Genomic DNA, 15,184 nt, shown 5'->3' on the forward strand with positions numbered 1-15,184 from the left:
CTTTTCTGGGATGTTTTGGTCCTCTTGATCCTCATCCTGGCCCGGTCTAACAAGTTCTTCTGGTCACTCTGGCAACAGTTTTCTGAGTCTATTGCTCCTAGTTGTAGTCCTTACTCTGGTCTTCCTGGCTCATTCTTGTATTTGCCCTTCCTGGGCCTCCTGATCCTCGTACTTCTGATACTCACCCTGATCCTGCTATTCTGCATGGGCCTTATCCACCTAATCCTGTTGTCCTGGTTCTCCTAGTAGTGCCACTCCTACTGTTCCTGGTTTGGGTTATCCTGATAATGCTTGCCCTGGTCCTTGTACTTGTGCTCCACCTGGCACTGCATCCACCAACTGGCCGTGTGCCTCCTTATTTGATTTTCTTGGGCTGAGCCTGGCCATTTTGGTTATATTCTTGGTCCTCATGGCTCTGGTTGTCCTGGTTCCCCAGATCCACACCAGCATGGTCCTAATACCTGTTTCTAGTCTTCCTGTTCCACTTCAAACTTCAGATCTTGGTCCTCTTGGTTCTGACCTCTGTACTCCTCCTAGTCTAGATCCTGGTCCTGCTCATTCTGATCATTATAGTACATCTAATACTCCCCTATTGGGCCTCTGAGCTTAATGACCCTCGGCCCCGTGCTCATGACCTGACTATTTCTCTGGGTCCTCCTCCAACATGTCATGATACTCTTTGCCCTGGTCCTCCTCCTCGCTGTCATCCTGTGTTAACTTGTCCACTTTGTGCTGAACCTTATTGTTCAGGTCATCCTTTTCTTAGCCACGTGGCTTGGTCATCATGGCCACACCCTCAACCCCATTTTCTTCTCCCACAACAGGATCCCCATCACCCATATGACCTCTCTCTCATGGCCTGACTAATACATCATACATTTCAAGATACCCACTCACCAAGTCACCTCGCTAGAAAAACCCAATGTACCATCAAGACATTAGGGCAAAATATCTGAAGGAAACTGGACCAAGACCCTACCGGAACGCCCACCCAAATACACCGGAAATGTTAATTTCGACACTAAGCTCTTCAATAAATGGCTAGCCGACTGCACCAACCGCCCTGCTCCCACGAGAAACAAGATCTACAAAAACAACAAACAACCCAGTTGGTACACGAATGACCTCAGGGTGTCCAAGTGCTGCTGCAAACATCTTGAGAGAAAATGAAGACTAGATAAAAACACCACCGAAATATCCACATACAAAGCGGCCATCAGCCTTTACCACCAACAACTACGAGGCACAAAGAAAACGGCCCTAATCTAAAACTCAAAGACAGCTCCAACAACAGCAAAGATCCCTTCATCATTGTCAATGAGTTCTCCAATCCCGCAGCTGCCAACATAGACATCATCCCATCCCAGGCAACCTGCAACGATCTTTCAAATGTCTTCGAACAGAAGATTGCCAAGATCTACACAAATTCAACATACAGTATACAGATGCGAACTTCTCCGACCAGCCTGTCACCTCCTCCAAACAGCAGCTAAGCAACTGGAAGCCCCTCACTAACGAAGAATCCACCAAACTGATGAATACCATCCACTCAGAAGACCTCTCAGACCCAAGCCCCCAGTTCATATACAACCTTGGAAGAGTCATCATCTACCCCATGCTCACCGCTATCATCAACATCCCCATTATCATTGCCTCCTTACTGTCTTGCTGGAAAAATGCAGAAGTCAATGCCCTATTGAAGAAACCAACAGTAGACTGCAGCATACCTAGCAGCTATAGGCCCATTTCACTCCTGCCTTTTCCAGCAAAAGTCATTGAGAAAGTCCTCAGTACCCAACTTTGCAGACTACCTAGAACTCCAGCAACTCCTAGACACCTTGAAAACAGGCTTTCACGTCAACCACAGCACAGAGATAGCCCTCTTTGAGGCCACCGATGACATCAGAAGCATCCTCAACTGAGGAGAAATGGCCGCACTCATCCCCCTCGATCTCGCTGCAGCTTTCAATATGGTCGCCCACAAGTCACTCATCAGAAAGCTTCAGCATTTGGGTATCTGTGGACTGGCCCTCAAGCAGATATCCTTCTTCCTCATGGACAGAACTCAATGAGTTAGACTTCCCCACTACACCTCAGAACACTAGAAACTCATCTGTGGAGTCCCTCAAGGATCGTTGCTCAGCCCAACACTCTTCAACGTCTACATGAAGCCCCTCGTGGACATCATCAGTGCCCATGACATCAGCACATTACCCTACGTCGATGACACACAGCTCATCCTCTCCCTTGCCGACTTAAACAGCACTATCAAAGCAAATGTCACCTACTACATAAGCAATGTTGTTGCTTGGATGATAAACAACTGCCTCCGGCTCAACACAGACAAAATCGAAGTCCTAATGTTAGGTAACAACCACTTCCCCTGAGACGCCTCTTGGTGGCCCTCTGAACTTGACCCCTCACCAAACTCTGTGGATCCTACCAAGAACGTAGGGATCATCCTGGACACCAACCTCTCCAACAGCAGATAAATCAATGCCGTCTACATCCTGCATATGCTATGCAAGATTTTTAATTAGATCCCTCTGAGCACCAGACAAATGGTCACCCAGGCTCTTATCACAAGTACAAAAAGAGAGAATTCCCTTTTGAAAGAGATCGAAATATATAAAGAAATGAAAATAAAGGTGGTTGTACAAACCCACCTCAAACTTGGATCATGTGGTATAGGTACTTGTTATATCACAAACAACACTCCCAGTATTATAACAATAGAGAAGAAACATCAAATTAATATACACGTTGCGGAGTTGTGTAACAATAATAGCTCAAAAAACAATAAACAATAATGTACTCAAATTTACATTATTTATTTAAAACCACAGTCACCTTTACAAAGAAGCCTAAAGCTAGCACAAGGCATCCCAAAAGAAGCCCAAAAAGAGCCCAGCCTTCAAAAATCATCAAAAGGAGGCTCATGGACAATAAAAAACGATGTATTTGCATGAGTGAATACAACATTTATATAAAATGCTTTAAAACTATACTCATTGTAAACAACCAACATACTCCTAGACTGCAGTATAAAATATCTGTGTGCCATATCCTGAAGCTTCTAAAATGGAATGTTGTTTCCTGAATTTCTTATTTAAATATTAAAATAACGTAAATGTTTTTATTCACAATTGATTTTAATGGTTTTCATCTATTAGCAGCTTAGCCTAATCCATTCACTTACCTTTGTACGAACTTTTGTACATTTGTATATGCACTTACTTTCAAAGGCTTCATTCATGTTGCATCCCCATTACAAGATGGCCATAACCCTACCATTGCTTGGAGTTACTTTTTTCTCCATGGCTGGCTAATTAAAGACATGTTTTCCACTATTTATCCGGCCACGGGTCAAACTGTACATCATCTCTACTATTTAGTCTGTGGCCTGCTAAACAGCAGTGATTATGCACTATTTTGACAGCCACCGGGCAAATAGAAGAAAGTATGTAATTTTTGGCATGTGGCCGGGTAGATACTTTCTTTATTATATTATGGCAAGGTACTGTCAGATACTGTGCTGCACTTCTTTAATTAGAAAGGGAGAGTACCTGCACTTGTCAGCATCGCTGCAATACATTTAATGGGAGAGCACTGGCACCTCTCAGTAACAAACAGGTACCCTAAATAGTGAGCAACTGCACTTCTATTATTCCAATTAAAGCACTGTTTATTATTAAACCTCAGCCTACCAGACAGCGCAGCTGTCTCATTTGTTAAAGATATCTTGGGGACTTTCAGAAAGTTAACCTATGAATGCATTCCGCCCATTGATTACCATTGGCTTTGTGGTTTGTAGCTCACATTTTCTGACTTTCTATTTGCTGGTTTTATTTGCTGTAGGCTCTTCAGGTTCAGCTCGTCCCTGCCATTGTCTAAATCGTGTTTACTGTGTTCTCCCATGAGCTCCCTTTCTGCATTTCCTGTGCATTCAAAGACCAAGGTCAAATGTCAGGCACTGTCTTCTGAGGGTGATTGTTTTCTTTTCCTTCTCTGACTTCAAACTGAGGGAATGTATGTGACAATCTTCCATGATGGAGAGGGGGGCAGGAAAGAGGTTTTCTCTAGCACACAACACTTAAATGAACTGTGGAAGTATTTCAGAATATATCAGAATTAGAAACATAAATGAAGTACATTTTTTGTTATTTCTGAAGTATGCTGGAAACAAATACTTTGATATGATCAAAACAAATAATTACACTAGATGATGCTATTTCCACACATTTTCATTTGTGCCCTGTATAGTTAGTAAAACGGTATGTCTGTGCAAATGTAATGGACATTTCAATTAAAAATGTGTTGTCTGTAATGGCATTGCTACAATACGATGCATACTCCACTCTGTGCCACTCCATTCTACTCTGCACCACTCCACACCACTGCACCCTGCTCTGCACCACTTTATACTACTCTATGCCACTTCACTCTGCACCACTCCACTCTAGGTAACTGCACTCTTTACCACTTCACGTTATGCCTCTCTACTCTACCCTGTACCACTCTACTCTATGCAATGCACTCTTTGCCTCTCTACTCTCCACTGTTCCCTTTGCCACTGCACTCTACACTACTCCGAACAAGTCCACACCAATCTACTCTGCACAACTCCACTCTACACCACTGTCCTTTCCGCCAATTTGCAACACTGCACTCTATGCCGCTGAACTCTATGTCACTACATGGTACACCAATACACTTACTCTGTAACATGCAAATCCATGTCCCTGCAGTCTAAGCCAATCCACTGTATGACACTCTAATCTACCCTGTACAACTGCACTCTATGCCACTGCACTCTACACCACTTTACTATGCGCCATTACACTCTATGCCACTCTAGCAACTGAACTCTACCCTGCACAACTCCACTCTATGCCACTTGACTCTGTTCTGAAGCAATCTACTCTACACCACTGCACGCTAGGCCAATCTACTCCACTCCGCTCCACTACACTCTATGCCACTGTACTCTACGCCACTCTACTCTTAACCACTGCTCTCTACACCAACTGCACTCTACACAACTGCACTCTGTCACTGCACTCTATACCACTCTACTCTGCATCACTGTACTCTACGCTACTTCTCTCTACTCCACTCTACATCACTGCACTCTGACACTCTACTCTGCAACACTGAGCTCTCTGCCACTGAACTCTACGCCACTCTACTCTGCACTATTCCACTCTATGCTACTTCACCCTATGCCACTGCACTCTGTATCACTATACTCTACCACACTACACTCTACTCTGCACCACCCTACACCACTGAGATCTACTCCAATCGGCACCATTCCACTCTACGACACTCCACGCAACTCTCCACTACGCCACTAACTTTTAGCCATGCTGAACAGCAGCCACACTGGTGTACAACATGACTAATACACATTGGCAAAGCCAATAGCTCTTGCATAGGCGAGACCTGTTGGCTTTGCCAAATGTTTGCTCTTTAGATATGTGTGCTGCATACAGAAGCTGTAAAGATATCTTAAAAAATATCTGCTGCTCATTAGCAGAATCAACAAACATAGTTTCATTAAAAAAAGACAGTAACAGAGGTGGCCTAAATAAAATAAAACTACTGCATATCTCTGACTGTGGTGCTTAGAATTTTGGCGTGGGTGCACGAAAACGTAGTTGTGGGGCAGCGCCAGTGAAGAACATGGTGTACCCTTCAGTTATTCATACTGGCAAGTGAAGGAAGGAATCAATTCCACAAATTAGTTTTCACTCAGCTGTAACCCCAACCAGTAAACTAACATGAATCAAAAGCAAATTAATGGATCAAGAGGGCTCCCTGACCCTGCTTTGAGCGGGCGCTGACACCGCAGCTGATGTACGGCCATTGCTGCCCCTGAGAGGACTCTCATCTGAAAGATGGCGCTGCTTGGTAATGTGTCTCATCTGGAAGCTTTCCAGATGACTTCCAGACTGCTCAGTGGCGCTCACGAGAAGTAATAATGCTTTCAAAGTAGCCTTGGCTCGGAGTATTGATCGCATAACCTACGAAGGGCAAATTCCAGGGAGGGCAAAATTCTTGATTCCTGGCATACCAGTGTTCTGTGTGGCTGGTCTTGCATACAAATATTGTATAATTGCCACCACTAAAAAGGAGGTGTGGGTTCACTCACAGTGTGACCGAGAGATTAAAGAATCACACAAACAATATGAATCTTTCATTAGCATTTCTCCTGTCATCTTCTGTCTCATTACTTTTATTGCCAAGTCCTTAATATCCACCTATCTTATTAATTAAATAAGTGTAATTTCTGCAAATGTTTCACAATCTTGCTGCACGTGCCTGAAATCCTTGGAAGTATTGCGAAGTTTAATTTACATGAAAGACAAAGCAAAAAAGCACAGTTTGGCCTCCCACAGCAATGTACGAGTTTGAGGATATGAACACTAAACAGACAGCACGAATCCTGTCTGAGTGGGGTCATAATAGTCTCCACTCCAAATGAAGGGGACAGATATTCTCCCATCCCTCTGTCTCGCACCCCACCTAGCTTGAGGGCATATTAACTTACATTTCACGCAAAGTTGCTGCGCTGCATTTCGTGATAGGAAGACAGCAGAAATGCACCATATCTAGTAAGATATGGCACATTTCTACTGTCTTCTAGTGCTGGCGCACTGTGTGCTGCCTAGTGCCAATGCAGGCACCCTAGCACCACGGTGCAAGGGTGCCTGTGTTACAGGCAGGATTGTTTTTGTGCAGGAAGGGAAATCTTCCAGCACAAAAACAAACCTTAAGGGAATTTTCCTCTTTCTATGTGTGCTGCAAAATGCACCTCCTTGTTACGCATGGGTCAGGGAGGCATAGCATTTTGATGCATTGCCAGGTTTACAAGTCTTTGTAAATCTGGGTATGTGACAAAAATCGGAACACCCAAACTCCACCCATTGAATGTCTCCTTAACAAATGTAGCGCATGGCTGCACTATAGTCTGCCTTGCCTTACTTTAAGCTTGTAAATGTCATGTCAATGTCAAAGGTTTTTATATAGCGCCTTATCACCGCAAGGTCTCAAGGCGCTTGCTTTGGGAACCCGTCCTGGCTTTTCCCTGTGAGATAACCCATACTGGGCATCCCCAAGGTGAAAGCCAGGCATCCCGCCGCGGGGGGCCATAGAGGAGATTAAGCAAGCTATTGCCCAGAGTTGCAGAGTGTGAACCTGTGGTTCGAGTAGGCACCGAAGCGAGAATTTTCGAGTCCGTGGACATTTGGGCTCAGGACCCTGCCGCGTCAGGAATTGAACCCTGGTCCCGGGTCTGACCTCTGCTTCACGGTCTGCCTCCTCTAACCAGTGAGCCACACTTCTCCACTTTTTAGGAAAAATCCGAGGCAAAGCCATGCAAGTCTGATTTGCGTGGATTTGCATATAAGATGTGTTATTTTGTGTGGTGGCTACACCAAAAAAGTGGTATACCACCAAACCAAATGTTAGTAAATCTGCCCCCTTCTTTCCTCTTTGAAGCGCAACCAGATCACTCAGATGCAGGGAGAGAACAAGACTCTTTGAACACCGTCTCTTCCCTCCAGTTCTACTGTAGTGAACAGACAAAAAAGTCTGACAGTGTGTGGTGGCAAGGCAACTATTGGTCAAGGATGTGTCCAGTATATCCAGAGGATCTAAAACATGTGTGGGTTCAAACTATGGTGTAGGCATTACACCTGGTCCAGGGGCTCTGATGAGTCTCTGATGCCTTAAATTGTTCTGGCACTGCTTCACTGGAACAGCTACGTCCCATTTCAGTAGCATGCGCGAGGAAGGCCAGCATTGACTCTACACCGTCAGAGGATGAGTCAGTGGCCTATTGACCAGTGACCCACACCTACACAAGGAAGGGACAAAATGCACTCTATGGTATAACTAAGTGTGCACAGTAGCACTAACGACATAGTGGGCCTCGTGGGGCCTTGATTACTGGGTACGGCCCATTCATCCTTTGCAGCCTACGTGGCGTGGGTCGACCCTGCGGTGAAACTCCCAGCTGCGGAGGCTCCCATGGAAGACCCAGAAGACATGAAAGAGTGCCGTGGCCATGCAAGCCCAGATTGCCTGCTGTCGGACCATTTGGCAGAGCAAGCCTGCCAGGCCCGGCCGGCAGCCCTGAGGCCTGAATGCAGTGTTGGCACGCAGGTCCTGCCCGGGCTCACTGTGGGTGCCTGAGCCTAGCGGGAGACCTGAATGTGTGGCACAGATCCACCTGCCCTGAGCGTCCTCCCCCTTCCCACAGCTGAAGCCCAGCACGAGCTCAAGATCAGCCCGGGGATCATGCATGCTGCCTCCGCCCACCACCACCCGGCCTGCTACCCCTACGGCCATTACCACCTCAGGGATCCCTCCAGGACCAAGACCACCGCCGGTGAGGGCAACAGCACCTGAAGGCCTGGCTGAACGATGACAAGAATTCATGCTCTGTAAATATGTAATATATAATTGTTCAACCCTAATCGCTTCTTTTTTTTTTTTTAAGTTTGAGAGCTTTATTGATTCAACAGGTTATAAAACAGCAAGGTGACATCAGCAGGAACAAAATGAGTGAGAAAAATATGGAAAAAGATAAATGCTAAACTACTGGTGACACTAAGAAAAATCCAAGCATTTTCTAGTTTTTAAGGGGTAAAGGGGGAGTTTTTAAGGGGGGAAGGGGAGGGGGGACCCTAATCGCTTCTTAAAATGTAATCTTGAGTGAATTTGCATCTTGTAACTCTAACCACTAGTATCGTAGTAGACTTATGTACTTACTACCATTCTTATGTGAATTTAGAGTGTATCAGTTTGTTTCTTTTCCCTGAGTGAATTTGCAACTTGTAAATATACAACTGTAACCACTAGTATCTGTAGTAGATGTTTGTACTTACTACCATGCCTATGTGAATTTAGAGTTTTTCTGTTTGTATTTTTTATGTAACTCATGTACTCTGAAGTCCTTATGTAATGTAACTGGCCCTTTTGTACAGCACACTGACACCTTTGGGTAAAGTTTGCGCTTTATAAAATCGCATTAAGAAAATAAATAACTAGTTCAATCAAGCAGTGTGACAACATGAAATGGCCCACTACCCTTCTATTGGCCACGGAAAAGGTGATGTGAAGGTGATGTGGTGATGAGCTTGCAAGCTGCATTCACTATTGCACAGTCGGTATACTGGAGCATCGTGCAGCCTAGCAATTAACTAGGGATACCAGAACCCTGTGGAAAAACACCATCCAGATTTGGGACGCCTAGTAGAAACTCCAAAGTTGCTAATTAATGATAGAAGTCTGTATCCGGGCTTCTGAGGCAAGGCTAACCGTACGAGACACATTCTCACATTTGATTAAAATGCATTGGGGATATGAAACTCCCCTTGGGCACAAAACGATTGTCAATGGATATATGAAGAAGATGTGCCTTGGAATTTGATGATGTAATTGGACAAGTAGACAATGCTGGGGCATTTAAGGTTATGTATAAGGCTATCAGGTTGTATTGGCACCTAAGGGTATTTCTCTACTAATGATGACTTTTCCGGGACATTTAGAGCATTTGAGGCTGCATGGAGACACGTGAGATTAGACTGTTGCATATGAGAGTTGCTCCTAGGCATTTGACTCTGTGCTTGTCAATTTTTCAATCTGTGGTTTAACTTTGAGGCTGTGCCTGGGCTTATAATGCAACATCTGTGCATATAATGGCTGTGCCCGGGTATTGTAGGGTGTGTCTGTGTGCTCCGGACTGTATCACAGCGCTGAAGATTATGTTGGGTATTCCAGTTGTATCTAGGTGTATGCTGCTTGCGTTCTGACAGTTGATACTGTACTTGGGATTTTGAGGGTGTTATTAGTAATTTTAGTCTCGTCAAAAGGCAGAGGCGTCCCAATTTAGAAATGGATATCTGAAAGTATATCCGAGTTCAGTATTGCTACTGAAAGTATGTAACTATAGACAGCATGCCCATAAACTAGGCGGGAAAGGCAAAGGTGTCACAGGACATGGGGGACAAGAGTACCTTAGATGTGTGTCAGGCTAAAACAATAATATCTAGGGCAAATCACAACACAGAATATTTCAGGCTATACATATATATAGGGCATATAGTAACACATGTATGGTAAAACTCTTGTATCAATGACATTTTTATTTTTATAAAAAGACAATTCGCACAATCAATATAATTCATGTATACAATTTTTAAAAAAAAACAATTTAAAAGACATGTTCAATTCGAGCAATTATTCCTCATGTTAAAAACATTTTTGGCTTCTATACAACATAAATAAAAATTACAAAGAATCACAAAGGTCGACGCGGCGTTTCGGTATTTTTTCTTTGAACACCTTCTTCAGGACTGATTCTAGACAGTTAAGAAACACAGAATTACCATTCATTGTTACATTGCTACATCATAATAAAACCCTGTCTCTGATTTGCATTACACATATGATCATAGTTGCATTTGTTTTTTTCTCTTACATCTTGCCCAGATATGTTGCCCCATCATTTTTTTACATTTTCCTATCATTGACATCTGCTCACTTATCTTACATTCCACCCAACCTTATACTTTTGTTTGCCTTTCCCTTGGAATAAAGTATTCCACTGCTGTTCATTTCCTTATAAAATCTTGCTCTAGCGTCAGCCTACCTTGTTCCAGAAAAGTAAAAGTGGCTCTGCTGGAGGGTACTGACTATCCAAGCAAGAAAGAATCACCATCTGCCGTCATCAATTAACAGGTGTGATATATCTAGATAAAGGATATTTTATTTTTAATTTTATTTTTGCTGTAGGAATACCTAGTTATTAGTGATTTCCAGATGGGATTTATCATCATTCCCTACCTCTTTAAGTTGGGTATTGGACCAATGTTCATTACTTCGCCATCTGTATTGATGTGCGGGCTTCAGGCCGTATGTCTGGACCTAGGGACATAGATTTTACCCTTAGTGCTTATAATTACATAGATTATCCTCCATCTACTAATCAAATGTAACTGACCACATACCTGTTGGTCTGTACTATTCGTATTGGATATTGCTGCCAGGAGGAGCCACCGTAATGATTGTAAATGCGACGGTTCTCTACCTGCAAAATTTAATTAATCCATCACTTGTTCAGTCTGTAATGTCCACTAGACTCAACTTTGCTTTCATCACATCCCTTACCAGAAAAATCGATAGAGATTCACACAACGCTGTTCTCTTGATCCTCTTTAGACTGATTGAAGAGCAGCGTGCAACAATATCACTTGACTTGAGAATGGTCCCGTGACTATGTAATTATCTGTGGATATATAGTACACAAATTAATGATAAGATCTTCTTATTATATCATGTTAATTAATAACCTGCTCAAGATTCCCCTGCATTATTGACTTTGTTTAACCCAGGAATGGTCTCTTTATCTTACTAAGCCAGCCTTAAGGACTTCATGCATTATCCTTTTTACCCCTGTACTCTGCCCTTCTAGATCCATACTCTTAGCGAAGGGCCCCCATTCTCAGGGCATATTCCTTCAGCTAGATTAATCTTATTATTTCCCTTAATACCTTTTAGGTTGCAGTCGGCCTCCCTGCTCCTTTCTCCTGGCAGCCCGTCACTACCGTCACCTCCGGTTAGATTGCCGAAAATTAAATGGATGAACCTCGCCTACTTCCCTGATTTAAATATCAGCTGTGTTCTAATTAGGCGCTCTTTTCGCTATCACCCATTGGCGGAAAGAGTTAGTTGTCCTAGATACTGTTACTAAGGAACCCACATCGCTAGTGTTAGCGCATTCGATCTCTCCCATTGGTTAAAGGCATCTGCTTCGTGAATACCATTGGTTCAAGGCGTCTGCTTCGTCAATATCATTGGTTAAGACTGAAATGCGTTTCTATGGAGTTTTACACTCCTGCGTGTGCCTACATGTTGAGAAGGGCGATTCCGTAATGAAAACCCGATGGTTCCGAGGTTTATTACGTCTCTCCGGGGATGTTCGTAATCTCTTTATTCTATGCGCCCGCAGACAACTCTTCGCTATATTCAATTGGCTGGAGAGTTAGTATCCTAGATACTGTTGCTAAGGATCCCACGTTACTATTGTTATTGAATTATATCCCCCTCATTGGTTAAGGGCGTCTGTTTACTGAGCGCCATTGGTTGAAACTGAATGCGTTTCTATGGAGTGTTACACTCCTTCTGTTTCCCTCCGTATTGTTGATGGGCGGTTTCGTAGTCAGAGCCCGTTGGTTGGCTAAGGAGAGCAGTGCGTCTCTCAGGGGATATGTGTATTCTGTGTATTCTCCTACCCTACCAACAGTTCATAACCTTTGGGTTATCAATAATACTTTGTTAACGTTGGTAACGTGTTAACAATGCTTTAGTACCATTAAACGCCCTGCTACTTTTTACCTTCCACGCTTATTGTTCAGAATTGTACTGGCAGTGCAATACTACCATTGAAAATTCGCGAGTGAGTCATAGGTCACTCTGCACTATCGTGTTATAATCCGGCAGGGCATAACACATGTAATATATGATCACGAAGCTATCTCAATTAAGTTCGATCCCCCTGATTACACGAAGTATGAGGGTCTCTTTGTTCACATGTCTTTTAGCCATGTTCCATTTGATACCTGGGGGATTTATCTCTATCCTCCTATCCTAAATTTAACCTATTTATTTGGATATGATTTTAGATATTTGGCACTGCGGTTTACAGCTTCCCAAATACAGATGTCTATGAACGAGCTCACCTTATGATTTTACCTAATGATTTTCTCCCAATCCTCTCTTGAGTTGAGCCCACTTCTCACACTGTTAAGGGTAGACATAAAAAATTGTTCCCTTTTCTTCCTCTTGTCATTAACGTTACCTCCTCTTTTACTCATAGTTACCCTCTCTAATCCACACCATTTCAGGTCATAAAGTAATTTTAGGCCATTAAATGTTCATATGAAATTATGGGTGGGGATAAGATACTTATGCTTGTGCATTTGAGATGACAATTGGACATTTGATACTGTGCATGGATATTTTGGGTTAGCTTGTTTCTGGACATACAAAGAGAAGCCTGAGAATTTGGGGTGTACCAGGGCATTTGAGGATGCGTAATGGCGTTTTGAGAACATAGTTGGACCTTCGAGGTAAGTGGCATATGATAATTGCCTCAGGCACACAATGGCTGTTCCTATGTCACCATAGGTATATTATGGCCGCAATGGCCGCAATGCAATATTTATGGGTATCAAATAGAATATATTTTTATCTGCTTTAGTAGGTTTTTGTTGTTTGAATAATCGGTCTCTCAGCATAGACTTTTTTTTTACTTCAGTGATATTGCTTACCATGATGTCATCAGAGTCTCAAGCTTCAGCAAAAGACGTGGACATGACGAGAATCTCAGCCATTCCTAAGTCTCCCCGGGTTTTCAAAGGTTCTGAAAATGCCACAGAGATAAACTTGGGGAACGGAGAGAAAGAAATACTAAACCAGTGTGTCTTGGTAGTGCACTACTAGGACTTGTATCATAGATTGGTGTCAGTTTCTAAGAGTGGATCAATGGTATTTTTCACAGACCATACTCATGTGAAAGTTCTGATTAAGTATTGTAAAGACAAAGAGGTTGAATTACATGATATGCAATAATAACAGTGCCGTAAGAATCTCTGTCCAAAGAAAGAGAGCAGATTTACTCATAGACAGGATGGAAGCGGCTAGATCTGATCCCAGGGACACCAAGGAGAAGCAAACTCAGCAATGTCAGCAGCATGTCTTTGGTGAACAGACAATACCAAGACATACAAGAAGAAACAAGCATATAGAATGCCAATAGCAAGGACTAGAAAAAAGTGGAGCGCCTAGTGTGGGTATTAATTTGAAGCAGGAGCCAATACAATGAACGGAAGGTTGCCAGGCACTAAAACGTGTGAAATATGATTCGGTAAGAGCTCTACCACTATTGACTCTAAAGTAGATACCTTGGTCCCATTAGCTCCCTCCCAGTGGGAGTTAATGCCCTAGTCTTTTCTCCAAATTCCAAAGCACCATTTTGATAGCTTCCTTTCCTTTCATTGTCTGTATATAGTTATCCTAATGATTAACAAGCATTGGCATAGCCAATAGGTCTCGCCTTTGGGACCCTATAAGTGTTTGTCTATGCAGCACATTATCCTTGGTGCTGTACTGCCAGGGATTGAAGAGCGATACGATTACTACACACTGGGTCATGCAGTGTGATTCAGGAATACATGATTGCCTCAGAAAATATTTATTGACACATTCCAAGGCTTTTTAACACACAGACAGATAGACAAGGCCATCAATGTAAGTCAACAGGACTATAGCAATCTGTGTGTGACTGCATCACTAGAGAAATGAACAGTCTATGAAAAAAAACAGTGAAGTACGTTCCAATGGTGGGAATGTCACATCCTTCCTCCCCAGGCATCTAGTATTTACCAAGCACCCATCTTCAGAGTTTTCTGTTCAAAACTCTGCTTGCACCATCCATTTAATACCAAGCCCCTAGCTCTGCCCTCTGTCCCAGACCCCTGGGTATAGGAACACTGGACATAGCAACAACAACAAAATGCTCCCATTTGCCAGGTAGAGGGAGAATAATGAATAAACAGGGTCGGCATTGGAATCACCTGATCTCTATGCTCCTAAAACCAAACAATGAACCTGGCCTTGTGTTACGGAACTGGTGCATTTTGTAAAGCGCTCCAATACCTTTGGGTCAGTCGAGTACACTCTCTATAAAATTGCCCCCAAAAATTAATCGAATATTGTGTAATGTCAAGCACTCCAACACCTTTGGGTCACTCGAGTTCACATTATATAGATGAGCGTTAGAGAAAATGCACTGGAGTTGCCCAAGCCTTGCCCATAACTGTGCTGCAAGGTTGGTCTACTGAAGGTCCAGTGGCCGAGGCTCGCTAAAGCAACAAGCAGCAAAGCAGAAGGGGTTTGTTGGAAATCCTCATACTTAGAAGTCAGAGAAAACTTAAAGAGGCAAATTTGAATACAGCGTCTGACATTTCATCTCGGTACCTGAACAGGACGGGGAGAATTAGTGACAGGCTCCGAAGCTGAACCACCGAAGATAGGCAAACAGTGACACAAGCAGGAATCAAAGAAAAATAGTCCCCCAAATGAACTCATAAACGCAGAAACATAAAGTTACCAG

At 43.2% G+C, this 15,184-nt stretch overlaps 1 long non-coding RNA gene across 1 annotated transcript; it reads right to left on the minus strand.

Moving 5' to 3' along the window:
* Window positions 1-10,864: 10,864 nt before the first annotated feature.
* On the minus strand, window positions 10,865-11,299 carry LOC144821745 (uncharacterized). Its single transcript, XR_013608418.1, has 3 exons — window positions 11,179-11,299; window positions 11,019-11,098; window positions 10,865-10,935 (listed from the first exon to the last, which is right to left on the minus strand). It is a non-coding gene; the product is annotated as an uncharacterized LOC144821745 (long non-coding RNA).
* Between the last annotated feature and the right edge of the window lie 3,885 nt (window positions 11,300-15,184).

Source organism: Lissotriton helveticus, chromosome 2_2, assembly GCF_964261635.1.
Source record: "Lissotriton helveticus chromosome 2_2, aLisHel1.1, whole genome shotgun sequence".
Lineage (NCBI taxonomy): Eukaryota > Metazoa > Chordata > Amphibia > Caudata > Salamandridae > Lissotriton > Lissotriton helveticus.